This window comes from Pristis pectinata, chromosome 25 (genome assembly GCF_009764475.1).
Source record: "Pristis pectinata isolate sPriPec2 chromosome 25, sPriPec2.1.pri, whole genome shotgun sequence".
NCBI classification, from domain to species: domain Eukaryota; kingdom Metazoa; phylum Chordata; class Chondrichthyes; order Rhinopristiformes; family Pristidae; genus Pristis; species Pristis pectinata.
In genome coordinates, this window is record NC_067429.1 from 3,457,036 (window position 1) to 3,469,507 (window position 12,472).

The window sequence follows — 12,472 nt, forward strand, 5'->3', positions numbered from 1 at the left end:
TAAGGTAGTGTATCATACATTCCATGATGGGGGCATAGGTTGAGGGGGCTCAGCCTATGGGGGTTATGTGGGAGGGAAAGGTCAGATAGATCTTAGAGCAGGATAAAATGTCGGCACAACATTGTGGGCTGAAGGGCCTGTACTGTGCTGTAGTGTTCTATGTTCCATGATTGCCTAAGTGCTTTGGACACCTCTTTACCTTCTGATTGAATCCAGATCTCCAGTTTTGAATTTTAATTCTACTCTGCCTCAGGTTAAAAGCAGCATACCTGAGTTACCCTCAGTCTCTTTATCCTGCTTTGTTCTTGTCAATAGTTTTGGAGTGAGTGTTGGAGGGAATAAAGAAGTTAAGGAATGTTCTTGTCTTTTATAATGTCTTCGAGCAATACAGCACGGATACAGACCCTTCAGCCCACCCAGTCCATGTCGGCCACGGTGTCCAGCTGGCTGGTCCCAATATCCTGCGTTCAGCCCATATCCCTCCAAGCCCCACCCCTCCATGTACCTATCCAAGTGCTTCTTAAGTGATACTGTTGTGCCTGCCCCAACCACTTGTCCTGGATACTCGTTCCATACACTCACTACTCTCTGCGTGAAAATGTTGCCCGTCAGGTCCCTTTTAAATCTTTCCCCTCTCACCCTCAACCTATGCCCCCAGTTTTGGACTCCCCCACCCTGGGGAAAAGACTGTTACCATCCACCTTATCTATGCTTCTCATAATTTTAAACATTTCTATAAGGTCAGCCCCCATTCTCCTAAATTCTAAGGAATAAAGACCTAGCCTAGCCAACCTCTCCTTAATACTCAGGCCCTCTAGTCCTGACAACAACCTTGTAAATCGTTTCTGCACTCTTTCCAGTTTAACCACATCTTTTATGTTGGCTGAATAGTCACGGTATCACAAAAATTACAACTGGTCAGAGTTCACCACATAATAGCAAATAATTCTGCTCCCCCCCCTTCCTAAACAAGCCCCTCTCCATATGAACACTTTGTGGTAGTCAGCCACAAAGCACCTGTCTCCAATGCCCTAAGTGTTTACAAATGCCAAAGTTTACATGCTTGAGGAAGGGTATCTAATCCCAGGAAAGATGCAAAGGAATTTCCCAGGGTGATACCAAGAAGATGGAGAGACCTAAGGCAAAGATGGTTAAGGCGAGAACTAATAGGGTTGTTCAAGAATTTAAGGGGTTTAAAAGGAGCAGGTCGGGAGAAACTCCTCTAGGTAGTGGATTGACAACAAGGTACACAAACGAGTAGTGTTAGTCAAACAAAAATCAGTGACTTGCAAGGCTGAATCAAAGGAATTTTCGGAAGGCAACTGGACGGGTGCTTGAAGAAGTTGAATTTTCAAGGATATGGGGAAAAAGCTGGGTGTGAGAAAATATTGTAAAGATTCTTCAAAGATCCAGCACAAACATGGTAGGCCAAAAGGCCTCCTTGTTGTCATATTCCATGATTCTATGGTATGTGGAAGTCATTCATTGCCCAAATCTTCACTGTCAGTCAAAACACCTCCAATATTGCTATAAATATTAAATAAAGGTGTTCAAATAAAATATAAAAGACAATTTATTCTTTACTGTTCTCTTGCCTTTTCTCACAGCATTGAACTGGGGATTAATCTCCAAATCGTGGATGCTCCAGGACAAACCCAGAAGTGTGCAACTTTTATATGAGTGTGGGCATAAACATTGTAGTGTTCTTCCACTGTAACTTCTACTTTCACTGGGAAGAGGCACCAGTAAAGTGTTGTTGGATAATCCCTCACTCCAAGATGGCAGACAAATTAAGAGCAGGGAAAATGGATTAAGACATCAGATCCCCACACACTAACAAACACTTGCGCTTTTGTTTCTTGGTAATCAATTTCTAAACAGTTGAAATATTCTCTAACCTTTATGTGGCACTTTGTTGATCAATAAAGACTGAGATTACTCTTTTCTCTCTTATCTCTTGAAATGACCCACTCACGGCAACACAGCCACCTACCAACCATACCACCTAATCAATGCTCATATGTTGATGAACTACTCAACATGGGTAGCGTCACAGCTGAGCAAAGTCTTGTCTTCACTTGAAGTTCACACCCAGCCACATACTCCCACTAGCAGGAGCCAGTTAGGAACAGACTAGATTCCACCACCTCACCCCCCCCAAAACCAGCCCCATCAGCCACCCACCCAGACACTACCACCAACACCCACACCCCACCCCAACACCCACCACTGCCCACCCAATATTGGATCATTTGACATTTATTTGCTAGTTACCTCTTCTTCTTCATTATCTTAGCTCGTGCTTTATGGGCATTGCAGGTAATTGAGGTGCCAGTTTTGGAAGTGTCTTGAGGTGTCTCACAATCCTTCTCCCTGTCACCCTCGCTGGTAATCGCAGCTCCTGAGCTCCCTTTTTGAAGACCCTCCTTTGGAGATCCTTGGGGCAACCCCCTCAGAGGATCTTTCATTCTGCTAAAAGATAAGAAAAACTTCTCATGACGCGTGTATCTTCTGAGGTGTTGAATGCAATCCCTCTCTTGAGAAAAGACTGTTCACAGAATTCTTGAAGAGCCACCATCCAATCTGCCGTTGCACCTAAAAGCTGTTTTCAGGGGCATCCAGCTTCCCACGCCTACCAACCCTGGGTTTACACATGAGGTATACTGAGGGCAGGGCCTTATGCCTGGGGCCTTGCCTGTGTGCCTTTGGGAGAACATAGGAGAGATAGCAAGACACAGAGGGAAATGGGTAAGGAAGGGGAGAGATGGTGCTGCACAGAGAAAAGTAAAATAACAGACAGATGGAATAAAAAGGAAAGAATTAATAAGAAAGGCAAACCCAGAAGCAATGGGATTTCTTTCAACTTAACAGTTGAGAATGAAAGTTTGACACAGTTCACAGATTTGACAGTTGAGTCCATTGGAATGTTAGATTTGAATGGCAGAACGAACGGTTTGTATGGTTCCATTCACCTAGCCATCTGGAGTTCAGGATTCCATCCCCGATGGATTAGAACATGTTGCTGGTGCCATCCAATCACAGCAAGGCTGGTGGAACCCTAAGAAGAAACATCAGCTCTAACTGGTTCTCAACTGTTGAACCTTTCAGCACCAGGAGCTAAGCGAGAGGCGGAACTGCCCTTTAAAAGGCTAAAGAGAAAAGGGAATTGGAGCAGCTTCAAGTCACTGACATCAGGTATGGTTGGCTGGTCAGTTGTGAATTAGCTGGACTACATCACTGACAGAGCTCACGGCTTGGTTCCCAAATTCCCTATCAATTATCCACCAGGTGAGAATGACACTCCTCACAATCTCCGATGTTCAATGGCTCTTTACAACTTATGAAGTACACTTGAAATGTGGTCACTGTTGCAATGTAAGAACATCATCAGCAAACTATCACACAGCAAGGGCTGACAAACACCTGAGAGGCAATGGTCATTTTGATAATGCTGGTTGAAGATCATGCCCTCCTGTGAGGGTAGCAGGACCTCCATTTAACAAATCATCCAAAAGACACCCACAACAGGGCAAGCACCCTCGCAGTACCACAGGGAGACAAATTCCTTGCTTGAACAGGGTTCAAACCCACAACCTCCTCACACAGAAACAATTCTTCCCATTGACACTATGAAGGAACATTTTCCGACAGATTTGATACTGAAGACAGAACTGGCTATACTTATTTCCCCATCCTATCCCCATCCTCCAAAAAGCAGTCTGCTGACATCCACAGTGCAACCTTTAAGTGTGCTAAGAGATCAGAAGAATTCAAAACAGAAGGTGCTGGAAGTACTCCAAATGTTTTTGACGAAAGGTCATCAACTAATGAGATTACCTCTATCTCTCATCACAGATGCTGCCTGACCTGCTGAGTACTACCAGCATTTTATATTTTATAATCTATTCATATTTTTTATTTATATTTTATATCAGTAAAGCAGCCAACATAAGCAAAGACCCCCACCCACCCCAGACATCCTCCCTTCTCCCATTGGCCAGAAGATGCAAAAGCCTGAAAGCATGTACCACCAGGCTTCCATCCCACTGTATACAAGACTATTGAACGGTCCCCTGGTATGACAAGATGGACTCTTGACCTCAAAATCTACCTCGTCGTGACCTTGCACCTTATTGTCTGCCGGTACTGCACTTTCTCTGTAACTGTAACAATTTATTCTGCATTCTGTTATTGTTTTCCCTTGTACTACCTCAATGCACTGATGTGATGAAATGATCTGTATGGATGGTATGCAAAACAAAGCTTTTTACTGTACCTCAGTACATGTGACAATAATAAACCAATTTACCTTTTAGTTCAATTTACCAATTTATTTCAGATTTCCAGCACCGATATAGTTTGCTTTTGTATAATAGCTGAAACTACCTCGTGGTTCTCAAACTATTTACCATAGTTAAGCTCTCAGTGTGTTATGTGGGCAGCATTCACACAACTAATTCTCCAGTAACCATTTTGAAAATGTTTTATATTTACCTGACCATAATGCAATACAAACCAATATCCAGTAATACTTCCAATTTCTACACTGCTAAATGTCTACCAAGCACATTTCACATGATCAAATTAAGTGTGTGTATACCAACTGCTAATATACATAATGGTTCATGCTTTGCAATGTGTTAATGGGGCTATGGTTTGAGAAACCCTGGCATAGAAGAACTGCTTTGTGTCAACAGGGCAATGGAAAAGAGCGCACAAAAGCAAGAGGAATTTAGAAATGGGCGAAAAGGAATGTTAATGCTGAAGGCTTTAGGTTTATTTCACAGTGAGATCGTGGGATGTAATCTGCCAGCTTTCACCACCACCACCACCCAACCCCCTTATCCCACCCTGCCGCCTCCCCACAAGAAAACAGTTGCCTTTTGACTCTTTATTCAGTGCCTTTGGAGCCTGCTGTAATTCTACCTTGTGGTCCAATAATAACTTCTCCTAGAAGGGTTACAGATATTTTTAATATGAAAATAAAAGTAGATGTAGAGGCTTCAGTACAACTTTACAGGGTCCAGTTCCTTTTATTGGGAGACCAACTCATACATCATGTTAGCTTGTGAACTAAATAAATTTTATAGCTCACAGGAACTGCATTCCCAATTGCTGTGAACTCCACTCTCAAATAAAGATTAGGCACAACTGCAATCAATGACTGTTTCAGATATTAAGGTAGTCCAAATCCAGACATGTTTATAAGAGTTTGATAAATTGACTAATACTTAAAGGGAAATTGTTCCAAGTTCTTGAATGGGTTCAATATAATCAAAGTATAGTCTTTGAACCAAATTCTGATGAGGTGCCAAACCTATTTGCCTATGTCACAGACAGGAGTTCTACATAAGCTTATCCAGTACAAAAGGTTTAAATCTGCCAGGTATATGCAACCACATTAGTGTCTGCATTTTTGCAAACAAGTGTCCACATCAGTGTCCAGCAGATGGTAAAACATCTCCACCTCACAGGGGAGCTGATGTTCTTTGAGAATCCATCACCCCAGAGAACATTATATTAAGAAACAAAATGCAGCATTTAAAATCTTACTTGCCTCAGCACTTTCTGGGACATTTAGCAATTGTCACATTTAAGTTTTAGTTTCTACATTATAGAGCTTGTTGCACTGATGATAAATTCTGTGCATTTTAACCCTTTGCCTCTTAAAACATGGCAGTGGAAATCACTATTGCCAATGAGGGCCAGCAAAATATAATGCAAGCTTTTTAGAACCATAGAACATTACAGCACAGAAAAACAGGCCATTTGGCCCTTCTACTCTGTGCTGAAACTTTATTCCACTAGTCCCACTGACCTGCACCCAGTCCGTAACCCTCCAGACCTCTCCCGTCCATGTATCTATCCAATTTATTCTTAAGAGTTAAGAGTGAGCCCGCATTTACCATGTCAGATGGCAGCCCGTTCCACACTCCCACCACTCTCTGAGTGAAGTTCCCCCTAATACTCCCCCTAAACCTTTCCCCTTTCACCCTAAAGCCATGTCCTCTTGTATTTATCTCTTCTAATCTTGGTGGAAAGAGCCTACTTGCATTTACTCTGTCTATACCCCTCATAATTTTGTAAACCTCTATCTAATCTCCCCTCATTCTTCTATGCTCCAAGGAATAAAGTCCTAACCTGTTCAATCTTTCCCTGTAACTCAACTCCTGAAGACCCGGCAACATTCTAGTAACTCTTCTCTGCACTCTTTCAATCTTACTAATATCCTTCCTATAGTTAGGTGACCAGAACTGCACACTATTGCATTTACTCTAATTTACAGAAGGTGGCCTAGAAATTCAGGCACGTATAATTTTGCTCAATAACTGTGATCTTTCCCTTCACTCTGGATATTCGACCAAGCACTTCCAGTCACTTATTACCCTGGTACTAATGATGTGATTTCTCTGAGCTTCGCACATGGGATCTCAGGAGTCCAGATCCTCCCCTTCCCAATGTCTGATCCTCACCTGCCTCTGCTACTCTGGTCCTGGTCAGGCCTTTGATCACTACCCCTCTGTTCCAACCACTCGACAACCTGCTCCCAGGTTCACTATTGTCTCCAGGGCAGTGGATGATCAGTGGGGACTGATGCCTTGACCCTTGTATGCTTTGGAAGTTTATTGGCCCATAACCAAACTGTGGTTCCTTGCATGCTGCACTATGATCTGTTATTCATCATTATAGTGCCGATGAATTACTAGGACAGTCTGTTCATTTGAAATAAAAATACACTTCACAGTCAATGATGTGCAGCCAATATTGTAATACAGGAAACATAGTGCACAGCAAGCTCCCACAAAGAGCAATATGACAGTGAGCTGATAATCTGTTGGCTGAGAAGCAGATAGCAACAGGGTCAACAGTTTTTTCATCCACCTCTGAGGACCTCAGCTTGATATTTCACTTGAAATATGCCACTATCAGCATGTGGCACTTCCACTAACTAACAGTGGGCTTTGTGCTCACTGCCTATATAAATGCAGAGATGAACCAAAAATTTCCTGACAGAGATCAAAGGGCTACCACTGAGCCATGGCAGCTATGTGGAAACACTCAAAGCCTGGGTTAGAATACCAATGAAATGCATTGCTGATACATTCAAAGTAACAGACCATTCTCTAAGCATGTATAGCAAGCTGACTGTCATAGAATATATCTTGGCATTATCCTCCAATAACAAAGAGCCAATGATCCATATTACACAAGGCACAGGGCTAAACCACACTGTTGCAAATACTGAAAAAGGAATCAGGTTGGTAAACTTTAAATGACCCAAACCTCAGCCCCATTCGGATCACATTCCCCACCTGTTCCCAAACCTCTGAGAAACTCAAATTAAACCAAATAAAAAAGTCAGGCCAAGGAAGACCCTCATTATCACAGAAAATCTTGAGATAAGCAGGTCTGGGCTTAAGAAAATAGTCTTTCTCCAAGGAAAATATGTTACTGGAAGTTTTATGTTAGCGCCTTTCTTTGGAGGTTAAACACTAAATAACTGCACCTGTTACTAAAACATTCAGAAGCTCAACATAAGGCTCCTTTTCCTTAATATACCAAGAGTGAAAGGAGGTGTCACCAGTCTAACAGGATCTGATATTGATGTCACATTGGCAGTTCGAACGTTTGAGATTGGTTTAAAAAGACCTGGAAACAAAAAGCTAGTCTCAGTGAAAGTGACCGTGAACCTGTTGAATTGTCATAAAAATCCAGTTGGCTCACTCAGGTCCTTTAATGGTGCTCTTTATTATCTGGTGTGGCTTATATACAACTCCATCCCAGGTTACAGTGTTAAATTATGAGGACAGGTTGCAAAGACTCAGTCTGGATGTCCTTGAGTATAGAAGACTGAACAATGTTTAGGATGGTTTCAACATTTAATAGGGAAGGGGAGTGGTGTACATGCACCTGTCTACATCAATAGTGCTGAGGTCGAGAGGGTTGAGAGCTTCAAGTTCCAAGGAGTGAACATCACCAGCAGCCTGTCCTGGTCCAACCACATAGACGGCACAGCTAAGGAAGCTCACCAGCACCTCTACTTCCTCAGGACAAGACAGCAGGTGTAACAGAACACTACCACCTGAAAATTTCTTTCCAAGTCAAATATCATCCTGATTTGGATATATATTGCCATTCCTTCATTGTCACTGGGTCTAACTCCTGGAACACTCCAACAGCAGTATGGGAGTCCCTTCACCAGTGTTACCCCATCATCTTCTGAATAAGTAATGGGTAATAAGTATTGACCTTACCAGATATTCAAATCCTACAAATGAATAAATAAAAAAATGGGTTGACTCTTAACTTCCCTCTGTTGTCTAGCAAATCACATGGTTGGAAAACAGGGGGTAGCTAGGGTTAAGCAATAAATGTCAGTCTCGCCCTCAATGCCCTCATCAGGGAATTAATTGTAACTCATTAACCATCTGGATTGGTCCTGCCATATTCTAGTCTGGCTTCAAACTGCTTGAATGGAAAGTGACGCCACATCCAACACCAGTGAGGAGAAAAGGCTGACACAATGTGGAGATCCTGAGTCTGCTTAAAAGGTGAATGTTTGGCATGTTTGGAGATTATATAGGAGGGATTTAGCCTATGATAATGTAGACTGTACATTATTATGCAGGCAGGCCAAATAAAACTTTTTTTGTTCAATTATATCTTACGTTCATGAATACTAAGTTCCCCCTCAAGAAAAATAAAAAAAATATGTAAACTCATTTCTAACTCTTTAAATAACAGCTTGAAAGCACCATATACTTATGCAGCATGAAAACAGCCCATTGGGTGAGTTCGCATTTATGTTCCACATGAGCCGTTTTGGTTGGACGTCGTTTCAGTTCCAGATTAGTAGAACTCTGTCTCAGCTGCATTCCTACATTGACCTAAGGTCACTCTTTAATATTGTACTGAGGAGGGTGGGTTAGGTTCAGGAAATTGGGGATGCAGGGAAAGGTGAAATTTCTTTAAGAAAAGATATTTTAGAATGGAATCACCAGAGACTGCAGATGCTGGAATCTGGAGCTAAAATAACAAACTGCTGGAGGAATTCAGTGGGTCAGGCAGCATTTGTGGAGGGGAATGGACAGTCAACATTTTGGATTGAGGCCCTTCATCTGGAATGGTTAGTTCAAATGTTTTTAGAATGTTTTAGAATGGTTACTTCAAATGTTTTTTTTTGATGCCAGCTCCGCACACAAGCAACAGATCCATCCAACCTCCTGAGCTCAGCCATGGTTAGAGAGGGTCAAAGAATTGTCTTTGACAAATTGTTCGTAAATATGATTAACTTCACACAGTGGTGTTCTTGTGCAATTCCTTGACAGAGGGTAAGCAAGTAACCAGAGCCCCGTTCAGTAGTTATTTGATGTGAAGTTCTTTTTTCTGTACGACTTGGCTTTCAGGCCACAGCAATGGACAAAATAGGGAATGGTCAACAACGGTGCAAACGAGTCCCCTAAGAAAACATCTAAAACACAACCTGGATCCCACCCCTCAAAATCCGAGTACAATCTAGCATACAGCATCACCATCTTGAATACCTGCCTCCTGATATGTCTCCTGTCGCTCTTGCTTGTACAAATACAAAATTCATGAAGGACTCTCTCTTGTCCAAGATTATGATAAAAGGAGAAGCAGCAAGTGCCTGTAGTTCACACCTTCATCGCTGATATCACTACAGCAGAACTTTATGATGTCACAGTAGGATGACATCAAACAAACCAGAGACAACATGGTGGATGTAAACAGCAACGTACAAGCCCCCATAGTAATTGCTGCACACTATGATGGTGCTTGGAACCAATTTTCTGCCTCACCCTACTCTACGATCTACACAGTGTGAAAAAATTCCACTTAGTTTTATTACACCTTGAGTAACACGCCCTCCTCTCCATCTCTCCCTGTCTTCCCATCAAGGTTTGTCATTAATTTAAAATAAATTGGTAATCTTGTAAATTGAAGACTTGAAAAGTCTTCTTGATACAGGGATACCCTGTGTTCCAAATCAGTACTTGCTGCACCTGAGCATACAGTTAACAAAGTACAGATGAGATTCAATGTTCTCCTGATATGTATGTAATTCTTTGGGAATGAGACCATTACATTCCAAATAATGTGGATTGGAACATCTAAATTAGTTATTGTGAAGTACTTTCTCAAAGGATTTGTACCTCTCCACATCTCCTGACTTTCCTATTCTCTCGAGGCATTGATTTCAGTCCAAATAGCACCTCTGCTCTCTGACACTGCTCTGCAAAGTAGGCTTCCTTGTGCCTGAGCCCAGGTACGGAATGCTGATGGACTGTCTAACTATAAAAGTCAAACCAGTCTCTTAACCTTGATGTTCACTCTCATGTCCTTGCACAAAAGTGCTCACAAACCATGTGAAGCAAACCTCCTAGTTGCATCTTCCTTTAACTTCAGGCCATGAGTCATGTCTTCACTGATATCAGCACAGAGATGTTTTCCGGATAGTTCAAAGTGCTTTTGAAGACATTTTTCCTACTGCCAGTTTACAAATTTATTATCATTTGTGCCAGTGGGTTTTAAACTCATACGGCCAAGCCAACTTTCACTCTACCTATCCTCAGTGTTGTATTGATGGGATGAGGAGAAGCTACTGTTAGAAATGTTCTGGCCATGGATAGAAATGTAAAGGTGAAATTAAGTTAGGATAATTAACTAGAGAGGAGAGCTGTTGGGAAATGACAGTGTCTCAGCAATTGCACAGAGGTCAGGTAGTAATACTGCACCTCAGTCATGGTAGAGAATGATATTCTTGGTGACTCTGTTTTAGACCATTTTGAGGCATGAAAATCTGATTGAAGGAATTCATGTTGGGAGCAGCAGAAAAGCTTCACAAAGATCTGGGAGGCAACTATATGCAGCTGAAAGCCTTGGGAAGAAAGATTGGACATAGACTGAGCTACAACAAATTGGTAAATTGGTTTATTATTGTCACATGTACCAAGGTTCAGTGAAAAACTTTGTCTTGCATGCCACCCATACAGACCATTTCATTACATGGTGCATTAAGTAGTACAAGGGAAAACAATAACAGAATGCAGAATAAAGTTAAAGAGAAAGTGTAGTACAGATAGACAATAAGGTGCAAGGCCATAATTAGGTAGATTGTGAGGTCAAGGGTCCATTTTATTGTACTACGGGATAGTTCAGTGTGGTGCAGAGGAGGAATGACAGAGGCAGGTTTGAAATGGGAGTCCTGCTTAAAAAAAGAAATAATTTGCATTTTTATGATGCCTTTATTGACTTCAAAGGCAGTACAAATTGTTTCAACAAAATTAAGATCTTAAGTGTAGAGTTGAACTATGAAGCAGGTAGAAATTAGCTCAGTTTAGTAGCCAAGGAATAAGATTAGACTTTTTCTTACTGGAGATGATCTGTACCTGGCATTACTGTGGTGTGACTGGCTACATTGGCCCTTCCCTGAATGTTTTCTAAATCTTGCTGCAGGCAGACGTTTGCTGTTTCATTAACTGAGGAGTTGGGAATGGAATTGAAGATCATGCCATCATCAGTAAACATCCCCATTTCCTACACTACAGATAGAAAGTCACTGATGAAGCAACGGAAGATGGTTCGGTCTAGGACACTGCCCACTCACTGCAATATCCTGGGGTAGAAATGATTGACATCTAGCAACCACAACCAGCTTCCTTTTACATTAGTTATGACCGCAGCAGTGGAGAGATTTCCCTTTGGTTTCCATTCATTTTATTTTCATCAAGACTCCTTTCCAGTATATTCAATCAAAAGTTACCTTGATTTCAAGGAACAATCACTTCAACTGACCCTCTGGAATTCAGTTCTTATGCCCATGTTTGTACCAAGATGGTACTGAGATCTGGACCTGAGGGAACCTGAAATGAGCACCAGTGAGTAATAAGTGCCACCTCATTGATTCATCATCTCACTTATAATTGGCTGGCTTCGACTTTACTTGCTTTTTGGGACAATACATACCTGGACAATTTTTCACATTTTTGAAAAGATGTGCCAGTGTTTTAGCTTGGCCAGGAGTCTGACTGTTCTGAATCATACATCTTCAAAACTGCAGTCAGAACGTCATTGGAGCTCAAAGCTGTATCCAGTGTACCAGGGCATTTCCTGATATCACAGACTCACAATGTCGTCTGTAAGACTATATATATTTACTACTGCTAAACACATATATCTACGGATTCTTTTGGAAATCAATTCCGATAGAAATGAATAGAAAATGTAATTAACAATGAAAAATGATTCTTTTTATAGCATATGTCACACTTTTCATTACAGTTTCTGTTTTAATTTATGGTTGCATTTTATTACATTCCCTCAAATAAGGCAATAAATGTCCCATATGTTTTGTCAAGGTAATGCTGATAGTATTTGCAATAAAATTTCTTAAAGGTACGCAAAGTTTAATGTCCTGCAGATAAAGGAGATGCCAGGTTTGATCAGCATA